Source organism: Malus sylvestris, chromosome 1, assembly GCF_916048215.2.
Source record: "Malus sylvestris chromosome 1, drMalSylv7.2, whole genome shotgun sequence".
NCBI classification, from domain to species: Eukaryota; Viridiplantae; Streptophyta; class Magnoliopsida; order Rosales; family Rosaceae; genus Malus; species Malus sylvestris.
Window position 1 is genome coordinate 8,646,032 of NC_062260.1, and position 10,993 is coordinate 8,657,024.

Genomic DNA, 10,993 nt, shown 5'->3' on the forward strand with positions numbered 1-10,993 from the left:
TCATTTAATATCCTCTTTTAAAATTCTAATTGACTACAATGTGATTTTAAAGTTTTGAATATTCTTTTAAATTTTAAATTTTAAATTTTTGGACAAATACTAAGGAGATTCTATTAAAAGTAAGACTCTTTATGGATTCACCTCCATCTCATATTGTTGACACAACTCTCATACTAACATAATAAACTATTGTGTCAAAAAGATAAAATGAAGGAGAGCTTGAAAAGTCCCAGTTTGAATAGATCTCCTTCGCATTTGTATAAATTTTGTCAAGGGAATTCGGTTTCTTCCAGTTTTACCCCTGCTAAGTTTGCATTATTACGTTTTTACACGGACAAAGAGACCCCGCACTCATCTCTTTCCTCCTGATTTCTTCTTGTCTGGCCATCGTCCTGTTTTACCTCTGCTAACTTGGTGTGACTTCTCACCAAGCAGCCACTCTACTCTAGATCTTTCAAATTGAAGTTCCTCTCCTTCAACCTTTGCATGTTGGATTTCACATCAATAGCATCTCCCTATAACCTTGGAGCTTTGTTCGGATTCAAGCTTTCCGATGGTAATTGGATGATTCCTCCAATGCATGCCATCAAGGTTAGTCTGAAATGATTCCTACCTTATAGACCTATTGCATGTCAAAATCGGCTTCAAATTTGTGATTTAATATAATTGGGCTTTTGAAAAAAATTTCATGATTTTGTCTAATCCAATTTAACGATTAGAAATTTCGCCTGGGGACTGCAATTTCATTTGCTCCAAACAAATAGATTTTTTTTATTTTGAATTTAGAAAATTATATTCGAATTTGTTTTACATCTGATTCAGTTGGTTTCCTTGTGTTTTTGGTGTTTCCTGGCCTGAGTTGTATATAAAGAAAAAGAGTGATTTTTTTGTAACGTAAAGAGTTCATCAGGATCATAGACACAAGTCTAATATTATCAAGTATGATGCCGAGTCCTCCTGCATTCATATAATTACATTTGTGAGCTGCTCTTCTTGGTTTTTGTTGATTTTGTTTGCTTATCTGGTATATACAAGAAGATCAGTGACACTGCCACCAACGTTATCAATTTATACATGAAAAACGTAACACTTGGGTCAATCTAACCATTTATTTTGAGCACATCATATCAGCAAAATAATAAAACATATGACAACGAGGTTTTTTTCAAGTAAATTTTTTGTTGGCATGTTGTTGTTCATGTAAGTGTTGATTGATAAATGCGAGTGCTTTTGGCATTTTATGACAAAGAAGAAGAAGAATAGTATGTATGCTATAAGAATTGAGACATGTGAATTGTATGGAGGTAAGCAACAATTATGTGATTGTTTTTTCGCTAAAAAGATTGGGTGACTTTTTGATATATCGTTCATTACGAAACAAGGAAGAACATGAAGAAAATGATATGATCTCTAACTATTTAACTTTGTTATAAGCAATATTGTTTGGTGAAATAGTTGTGTTAAGATATTAGAGAAAATTAAAAATATTTAAAATTAATTTTGAGGTGTTTCTCATTCTCCAAGTGAAATCCGAATATCAATTCTCAAGATGAATGGTGCCACAAAGTGGCATATGAAGCAAGGCTCTAGTTAATTTGGCTAAACCCAAATACCGAATTCCCTCGTTTTTCTCTCAAATTCTGCACATTTTCGCTTTCTCAAATCAACCCGATTGCTGCCATCGATGGAAAATGAAGATGAAGTAGCTCTTTCATCAAACCCTAACCTTAACCTCCTAGCTACAGATCAATCCCTCAAAAAGAAGCACCAATCAATGCTCAACCGCCTCTCCAACCGCCACCAAACTCGGTTAGACAGCTCACTTACCCGCCGATCTGCCGACTCGTCCTCTTCTCCTTCATTCGAGTCCACATCAACTTTCCTCTCCCGCTTTTCCAACTCCAACAGCTCCATCGTGTCCTAATTCGCCCAATGCCGGCTCTCTAACTTAAATCAAGTCAAATCCCACCTCGACCAAATCTCCTCCTCCATCTCCGATCTCGAGAAGCTTGTCGCCGAGAACTCGTACTTCTTACCCTTCTATGAAGTTCGGTCCTTTGCTCAAAACGACGTCGGATTTGAGGTAGAGTCTCGAGGTTTTGAGCCCCGAGTTGTTACCCTTCTCTTTCAGAAACAAACCCACCAGAACAGACCCAATCACCGAACCCAAAGAGGAGGAGAAAGTGCAGGAACCTGAGAAGAAATCGGGTTTTCGTGTTCCAGACTCCCCGGGTTTCTGGAACAAGAAATGAGAGATTTTGGTGCATAATTTTAAGGGATTAGAAGTGGGAGAGTCTTCGATTTTGAACCTTGATTCCTGTGAGGTGAGGCTAATGGGCTCCGTGAGAGCGCTTTTTGTTCACAGATTAAGGAATTGCAGGGTTTATACTGGCCCTGTGATAGGTTCAGTTTCGGTTGATGGTGTTGAAAGGTGTGTTTTTGTGATGGCCTCGCATCAAATTCGGATTCACAATGCAAAAATGAGTGATTTTTATCTGAGGGTGAAGAGCCGGCCAATAATTAAGGATAGTTGTGGGGTGAGGTTTGCGCCGTATTATTTGACCTATAAAGGAATTGAGAAAGAGCTTAGGGAGGCCAGTCTTGACGAAGAGACAGAGAAATGGAGCAACGTGGATGATTTCCTGTGGTTTCGGGCAATTCAAGTCACCCAATTGGTTTGTTTTGCCGGAGAATGAGAGACTTGGTTTGATTGATATTTCAAAGTCCGAGGAGAGTTTGTCTGCTATCCATTTTGTTTGTCACTAGGGTGTGCTTGGAGTACAAAGGTAACATTCATTTGTTGTATTTGGTGTTAATTTGGATATGGATTGCGGAAATGTTAAGTCTATTGGTTTCTCTAGCTCTGTGATTACTGATTAGTGTCCTGTTACTTAAGCCTATAGTTATATGAATTTACATTCTTAGTCAGTTTCCAGGTTATCTGCCAAGATGATTATGATGTTGCAATGTGAAATTGTGGGAACTTGGAACTAGCTCATGTTGGATGAGATTGGTTCTGGAAAGGGTAGTGGAAAAGATATGGCAAACTCATTGCTCATACCTAATCAAGAAGTCAATACACCTTTAGTTTGAGATTTTTATTTGAAATGTCTTGTTTAAATACATTATTTTGTTCTGGAGACGCGGGGCCTGGATTTATAAAATATTTTCGTTGGCTGTGAGTTTGATGATCTGCGGTGTCTGTTGTGTGGGTTGTTATCGGTTGACATTATAGACATGTAAAAGTGAAGTCTCAAGTTATATAAACTTTTGTTTTTTTGACACAGTAAGCTGATAACTATAGGTAAGTTGTAGTTTGAATCCCAAAATGACAAATAGATGTTTAGCAATGGGGAAAGAATTCAGATGATTCGTTTAACATTTTCAATTATATTACAGGCACCTTGGGATTAATTCCTGTCTCTATATTTTGTTCTCATTGAAATGGTGCTCTACTTATATGACAAAGATTTTTACATACTTGATGTGCATGTAGCTTGATCTACAGTTTATGTTTGGTTGTTAGCATTGACTACTTATTTGCTCCCCCTTATGAGCTTTAGCGTATATTTTGTATTCTCCCTTTATTTGAGATTAAAGTTTAATAGAGTGTAAGTAGATCTAGTGGAAAGGAAAGCATATTCTTAGATTGCTAGGGATTAAATTTAGAATTAACCCTAGCATCAAACAATATTTTCTTTTAATATGAACAATTTCGGAAGTATTCATGTTTAATAAACAACCCTTTCTTTCGTTTTGTTTTTAAAAATTTATCAATTGATTGACCACTTTCAGTTGGTTTTCATGAGTAGAAAGTGAAGTACTTGGGTTATGATTCTGTAAGGTTCTCGTTTAGGAAAATAATTCATTGTTTTCAATTGAGATTTGTATGTTTCCCCCTGTCACAACCCTTTCTCTGGGAACTTGCTTTGGCACTCTTAAGATGGTGAAAAGGACTTGATGGTAGTCCGCATCTTGTGAGTTCCTGTTTGAGTCAGTTAACTTCCTTTCTGTAAATGGGTCTTCTTTACTCTGCTGGTTTCAGGAACATATCGCATCTGTTTGCAAAGTTGAAGTCTCTTGCTGTTGGATTGAGATTTAGATAGTACACTTGTTATTCTTTTGGTGCTCAAATTTCTTGTTAAATATTCCAGGATTTAAGTTTAGACTGTTCTACCTAATAAATATCATCTTTGTCTCGTGTTCGAGACAATAATTGAAGACTAGCAATCGTAGCATCATCAATATGGGAATTACATAAAAGTTCCTATTAACTTAATTATGTCATGACTAAGAATGTAGGTATTTTTCAGTTGCAATACTCCTTGGATCGAATGCTTTGTGATTATAATATCGTTTGCCTCTTCTTGTACTAGGATTAGGACTACATAAACAGTGCTCAAGTGATATGTTCTTTTTTTATTATTTTCATTTAAACATTGCCAGTCTTTCGGCATATACTTATTCAAATTGCTGTTTAGTTTCTAGTTTCTACAACTAGCTTATTATTTCGGCATTGGTGGCAGCCCATAGAACAGTCCCTGATCTCTTTCGTTCTAAGATGACGAACTTAGGATCAGATCTTTCTGATAAAGTACAGACATTCCTGAGATTTTGCAGTCAACATAGAACTCATACGTCTCCATTTCATCATGTTCACAACTCTTTAGATCTAGGAGGTTAGTGTTAGTCTAATGGAATGTCGGTGTTAGTACACAAAATCTCAAGTAGGTTAAGGTAATCTACTCTATATTTCGTTTTATCGTAATAAAATCCTGTATTTGTCTTTGGTTACCATTATCTAGACCCGAATCAAGTTGAAATTCCACTTCTTTTGTTGACTTTAAACTTGTCTTGTCGACTTTGAAATCATATAATCCAAATGTTAAGTCATGTTGCTTAGTAGGTAAGGATTCTATTGATATGTGAAAGCGAGCTGCCAGCCTTGGTGTCTTAATTATGCTTCAAGCATGATTTCCAGCAAATGTTTATAATATATATATGTGTAGGCCTGTAATGGAAGGGGTGGGATTAGTTATGGTGTCCACACCACATCAAACTTTAACGATTCAAACCGTCTATTTTTCAAGTTGGACCTCATAGATCATCCTTGCAAAATATTAACCAAATCGGAAACAATTGAGATATCTAATTAAGTTCAAAGAAATTGACGAACATTTTGTTCTACAAGAAACAATAAAATTTTGTCGTGATAATTAAATAGGCAAATAATTTCGGATTAAATTGAATTTTTGCAAGGATGATTTATGAATCGAGACTTATAAAATAGAAGTTCGGCTCGTTAAAGTTCAATGTGGAGTAGGCTCTACAACTAATCCTCATTTTTACTCAAAAATGGGGATCCCTTTGGATAAAATGCTTGTGTGCGTGTGTGTCTATATATATATATATATATGTATGCTCATATATATAGGTGTAGAATTTGGGGATACACGTTTTGACACACCTTTTGTGAAGCCCACTTTGGGAGACTTTTAGGTTCGGCTGGACTTATGCTTTGGTGGGTACCCTTTTGCTTCTCCTGGTTTGTTTGTGTACCAAGTCTTGGGATACCTCGAAAGAATTAGCATGGCTTAGGAAGTATCTCGGTTAGATCAATGACTCAAAGATAGCATGATTAGGCAATAAAAACTTGCCGAAGCAAGGCGTGGTGTGGAAGCTAGGAGTTTATCAGTTTAACTTGAGAAAAATTTGCATGGGTGCATGGTTATGGAGGGTGGATAATCTAGGTTTCTTGAAAATCTAAGGATGCTTTTATTGACTAAGGAAACTCAGAAGAAATCTAAAGGAACCTTTAACATCCTAGAAGGATGATTGCCCTAAGGATTCAAGATTGTATGCACTTGGAGAAAGACTTCCTTGCTTGGTGCGATACAATCTTGAGTCCTTCCCTTTCTCTCCCTATTTTTGCGTTTCGTTGTCTCCCTATGTTGTGTCGTTTCTTCCTTTTACAGGTGGAGGGTATCTTTCCTAGGTTTCCCCGTTTCCTCTTGTTTTGGCTATTATCTTTTCCGTAAAGCAGTTCCACCGCTACTCTTAACACGACACCCAAGCCAAAAAATGGACCAGCATCTATGAAATTTGCTCCAATCCAGCCCTTTAGGTTGGCACGCAGCCCAAGCTAGGCCATAGGCTGGCCCAGGATCAACAGAGGAAGGAGACGGCCCATCTGACGCCATGTTGATGCCAGCGTGGCGTCAGAGGCCATTTGAATTTTTTTTTGCGCTAGGCGGGTGGCAAGCACACTCGACTGGGCATGCGTCGCCGACAGGAATTTAAACAAGGGGCCCCGCATGCGCAGGCGCACTCAGCCAACATATCAGGAGGTCATGTGGCCCGTCCTGGGCCGTTGGATTTCCAATGGCTAATTTTCTGGACCGTTGGATTTCCAACTGTCAAAAAAATTTGAATTTGAATTTTGATCTGGACCGTCCAATCACAGATCAACGATCCACGTCCCCCCCCCAAAAAAAGGCACAACAGTCAGAATTATGACTGTTGGCCACGTGGCACCTTATAGGCTGTTGGCCACGTGGCACCTTATAGGCTGTTGGATTTAAATATCTTTCAAATCCAATGGTCCAGATTAATTAACTAAATTAAAATTTATTAACACTTCTGAAAAATTGTTAAAAAATACAAAAAAAAAATTATTTATGTTTTCTATAAATACCTAACCCTCATCTTCCACCTTTAACCTCACCAAATAAACTTAAAAAAAACAAAAAAAAACAACATTCTACAATTACATAACCTCACCATATAAACTTAAAAAAAAACACATTAAATAAGATTACATATTGTAAACTTACCAAATAAACGTAAAAATAAAAAACACCAATTAAATTTACATAACCTCACCAAATAAATTTAAAAAAAAAAAAAACACACCAAATAAAATTACATAAACTTAAAAAAAATACACTTTATTCTTCAACCATCCCATATTTTAATTATCTTCACCTTCTTGCAATCCCCACTGGTGCTCAATCAAGTCATTATGGCGGGTTATGTATGGCTTTTGCACTGAAGTGTACCACTGAACGATCAATTCATTGTAACGTACATCTCGTTCCAACAACTCGTGTTGCACAAGATCTTCGGTCCGGTCATGAGCACAGTAGATACGTGTTCTTGAGTTGTTCATTGGATCCGGCTCGTATTCATCGATGGCATCATAATCATACTCATCTTCCACAATCATGTTGTGGAGAATAATACACGTCCTCTTGATGGATCGAAGAGCCTCGACATCAAACATTCTAGCAGCAACCTTGACAATTGCCCAATAAGCTTGCAGGATACCAAAACAGCGCTCAAAATCCTTCCTACACTCCTCTTGACATTTTGCGAAGTGTTTTTCTTTTTCACTTTGTGGATGTGGCACGGTTTTGACCAACATTGAACACCTTGGGTAAATGTCGTCTGCAAGGTAGTATGGTCCCTCATATTTATGACCATTAACCCAATATGTGCATCACGACGATTTTCCTTGCAGCAGTTTGTTGAACATTGGAGATTGGGCAAACACATTTAGGTCATTCTGAGCTCTTGGAACACCAAAAAAAAGCATGTCAAATTCATGTATCAAATGAAGCCACTGCTTCCAAAATGATACTTTTGGCTCATTTTATGTCGCCATAAGCTCATTGCCATGCACTTGGACAATTTTTCCAAGTCCAGTGCATGCAGTTGATGCTTCCAATCATGCCAAGGAAGCCTCGCATCTCACCCTTCCTCAGAAGCCTTTGCATGTCCCTTGGTGTGGGTTTCTGGAGGTACTCATTGGTGTAGAGAGCTTCAATTGCAGAGCAAAACAACATCAAGGACTCCAGAACAATTGTTTTTCCCATCCTCACGATCTCATCCACTTGATATGCAGTTGTTCCATATGCAAGCATTCGCAAGGCAGTTGTAATTCTTTGCTTAGGAAGAAGACTTAGAATATGAAAAGCATCCTCTTTTTGCACAAAGTATGGATCATGGTTGCAAATAACACTCATGATTTTGCTGAACAAACTTTGTTGCATTCTAAAACAATGTCTAAAAACATGATTAGGGAATACGTTGTTGGGAATAAAATAATCTTCCAAGAGATTTTTACATGGTCTTTCCCTTTTTCTATCGAAGTTTGCGGCCCGTCTGGGTTTGGCTATCTGACCCACAACTTCCATGACACGGCGGGAATATGAGGCCCTCTGCCTTCTATGGTCATCATCCTCCATTGCGAAAGCCTCATCTCCACCTCCACCTTCCTCGAGATTGACCAATTCTTCATGTTGAGCCAACAATCTTTTATGTTGCTCCTCAAACTATTTATACACTCTCCTTGAAGAAGACATTGTAAGAACTCAAGATTTGAAAACAATGAAGAAGGATTCGAAGCTAAAAAGAAGGATTGATTTTGGTGTGAGGATGGATGTAGGGCTGTAGGGTTTATATGGACAAAAAAAGAAAGGATGAGGTTCTACACAATGCCACATGGCATTACGTGATTCGTTAAAAATCTTATCGAAATCTTGGCTAAATTATTGTAAACAGGAAGTGACATGTGGCGCGTCGAGATTGGTTGAAAATCTTATCAGAAATCTATCCACAAAATAGTACGTTCGGATAATGACACGTGGCGTGACAAGATTGGTTGAAAATATTATCATAATATTGGCTAAATTATTGTAAATAGATAGTGACACGTGGCGCGTTGGGATTGGTTGAAAATCTTAGCAGAAATCTATTCACAAAATAATACGTTCGGATAATGACATGTGGCATGACAATATTGATTAAAAATCCTATTCGAAATTAAAACTATTTTATTTATTTATTCTTTTATAAAAAATTAATTTTTTTAAATGGGTTGGGTGCCAACGCATTTTGTAGGGGTGCAGATCGTTTGTGCCAACATATTTTTTAGATTGGGTGCCAGCGCAATTTTTTTTGGGGTGGAGATGTATTTGGCCTATTACTGTTCATTGAGGTCTATCATTGTTACTGAGTGGATTAAATGGGCTGGGTGCTAGAGCATTTGTTTAAGGGTGGAACTGCTCTTAGAGCAACTACGACTTTCCTTTTAGTGTAACATTGATGAATGTCGTTGCTTCAGTGAAGACTGCATCGCTCTTTCCAAAGCACCTTCTTCCCTGGTTAGCTTTCATATGCGCTAGTTCTGGTAATGTGCCTCTTTGTTTCCTTCATCAATGTTTTGTCTTCTCTCTTCATGTCCTTGAGTAGGCTTTCAGATGAACATGAGGCTTTGGATTCTAGTTTCTTCCTAACTGGGTTAGTTGGTTTGATAAGTAAAAGGGAAATTAAGTTTGTTCTCCCTACGTGGAATTCAAGGATTGTGGGCCTGGATCTTTGGTGTTCCCAAGAAGCCAAGGATCATGGGCCTGAGTCTTTGGTGCTCCTAAGCAGCTCAATGTCTTCCATAATCTTGATTTCACGTACACCCGATAAAATTCCGTAACTGTCCACACCACGATCCACTTGGTAACCTTCGACATGTGGCTTGGGCTTACGTGAGCATGTACCGTAATCAACATAATTTGTACAAGACAACAACGTCGTATCAAAGCTTGGCATGGGGATTATGCATGGGCTTGACGTGATTATACAAACGCTTATTCCATAATTTACTATTTTATTAGCGTGGTGTGATTGTAAATATTCTGGATTTCGCACCTTTGCATGTGTTTAAGTTTGGCTTGGAGTATTGTGCAACAATCGATCTTTGAGACGTAATTGGGCTTGCATGTGCAATTTTTGGGCCTTAACAACGTTCATTTGTAGTGAAGAAAATAGACGAATGCAGTTTTACAAAGAAACATTAAATTTAACCCAACGATCATATTGTTTTGAATTTGAGTGATTTTTGGTAGACTTGATATTTGACGGAAGATCTAAAAGATAGACAGTACGAATCATTGAAATACATAACGGAGTGGCCTCATAAACACGTGTGTCCTCGATCATAACCCATATATATTAATGTAGATAGCGAAATGGATTGGATATAAAGTCGAAGGGCACAAACTCCACAAGCAAGAATAAACCTTTGCATATTTGGGCTCTAGTGTCCACTTTGAGTTCATGACCCGTTGATTCAAAGAGAACTACAATGCGTATCAAACTTACTACTTCGCCATGACATGTTGGCTTTTGGCTGAATTCCATAGTTTACAATGTATTATTAGGTATTTAAGTTTATAAAGACTTTTTGGTAATTTACTTTTTGTTTAATTCTTTTCTTATTTGGATTCTTAGAGCATCTCAAACCTTTGGGTTAAACCTAAAATTTTTAACCTAGAGTATTCAAATTTTAACTTAGAAACAGTTTTTCTCCTCCAACCATATTTTTAGCCCTCACATTAGTAAAGAATGAATTTAGCATAAATTTTTTCTTAAAGTAACTTAAAAGAAATAAAAAAATAAAAAATTTAGACTATCCTAATTTAATTTTATGAACATTTTAACCGAAGGAGGAGGGGGAGGGCATCAGGTAGTCGACAGCCGGCACTCCATGATCACGTCGAATCCTTATGAAAATGAATCCAGAACGAAATCGCGCTAAAGCTAGGGCGTCACCCGTAAGTGGCGCGCTGTGTGGCCCGAGCACAGTGATAAGTGAGCAAGGGTCGCTGTATCTCCATCGGCACCCGGATGCAGTGTTAAATGAGCAAGGGGGCTATAGAAACTTCTTTTCGAACGACTCCACTCAAAGTTGTTTGGGAGCATATGCTCCTATCAACTTTACACGGGACACACAAAAGAAGTACTTTGATCCTATTAGACGGGGAATGGTGAAGAAGCTAGGACAGAATGGTAGAGTTCAAGAGAGCAAAATGCGTTTAGGAACGTGGAATATAGGAACCTTGACGGGAAAATCTATGGAAGTAGTAGAAGTTATGGTGAGGAGAAGGATAAATATTATGTGCCTACAAGAAACTAAGTGGGTTGGGCGTAAGGCAAAGGA

The 10,993-nt window shown here is 37.8% G+C and overlaps 1 long non-coding RNA gene and 1 pseudogene across 1 annotated transcript; both read left to right on the forward strand.

Moving 5' to 3' along the window:
- The first annotated feature begins 269 nt into the window (after positions 1–269).
- LOC126626903 (uncharacterized) lies at positions 270–3,282 on the forward strand. Its single transcript, XR_007624814.1, has 2 exons — positions 270–591; positions 2,937–3,282. It is a non-coding gene; the product is annotated as an uncharacterized LOC126626903 (long non-coding RNA).
- LOC126626854 (tubulin-folding cofactor C-like) lies at positions 1,509–2,860 on the forward strand (annotated as a pseudogene).
- Positions 3,283–10,993: the final 7,711 nt, after the last annotated feature.